This window comes from Asparagus officinalis, chromosome 4 (assembly GCF_001876935.1).
Source record: "Asparagus officinalis chromosome 4, Aspof.V1, whole genome shotgun sequence".
In the NCBI taxonomy this organism is placed as follows: Eukaryota; Viridiplantae; Streptophyta; class Magnoliopsida; order Asparagales; family Asparagaceae; genus Asparagus; species Asparagus officinalis.
Window position 1 is genome coordinate 33,679,013 of NC_033797.1, and position 845 is coordinate 33,679,857.

Here is an 845-nt window from a genome sequence, read left to right on the forward strand (position 1 = left end):
GCGTTAAAGCGCGAGCCAAACAGCTTTTTCGTATATATATATATATAGAGAGAGAGTGCAGGTAGAAGTTGACTTGAAGTCGAGGTCTCTGGGTGGTGTACATTGACAGTACGTCATGATCAGCTATGCCTTAAAAATTTCAAGGGGTTTTTGTTTTTAGGCCAAATTGTTTACTCCACTTTATTTTTAAACCCACCTACTATTACTTGTATCTTTAAACCCAATTCTCTTTTGGTATTTGTCTGTAAACCCAATCTCCAAAATACAATACTTTTATTTCTTGTATTTATACAAAATCAAGGTAAAAACCCCAAAATACCCCTTTCCCCATATAAACCACTATATCTCTTCATCTTCCCCTTTTCAACTCAGCCCTAAATTAAAAGACGAAAGCTCCTTGCCGCCGTCGCCCGTCTCCAGCCACCGTCGCCCTCTCAGAGAACCCTCCTTTCGTCAGTCCACAGCGTCATCCCAAGAGGACCTGACCCCCAACAATGAATCTCAACGCTCTCCTCCCCCAATTGACCAAAAGGATTGTGCAAGACATAGAGCTCGTATTGTTGCTCTATTTCTATCTAAAGGTATATTTTCTATAAGTGTAATGTTCATTGAACCGCTTATATTCAGTCTATTGTTCTTTTGATCCGCTTATATTTTGCTTTCAGGAAATCAACGTGATCCTCAAGACCAATTCCCCGGATGCTAGATGCCAATTGTGATATCCAATATTTTTTTGTGTACAAATATATTTTGGAAATTGATTTGTAAAGTATTTGTATAAATATATGTTGATTATGTAGTCCATAGTGTTTTGTGTCTTTTGTGGTAGATTATAGCCACTGTGG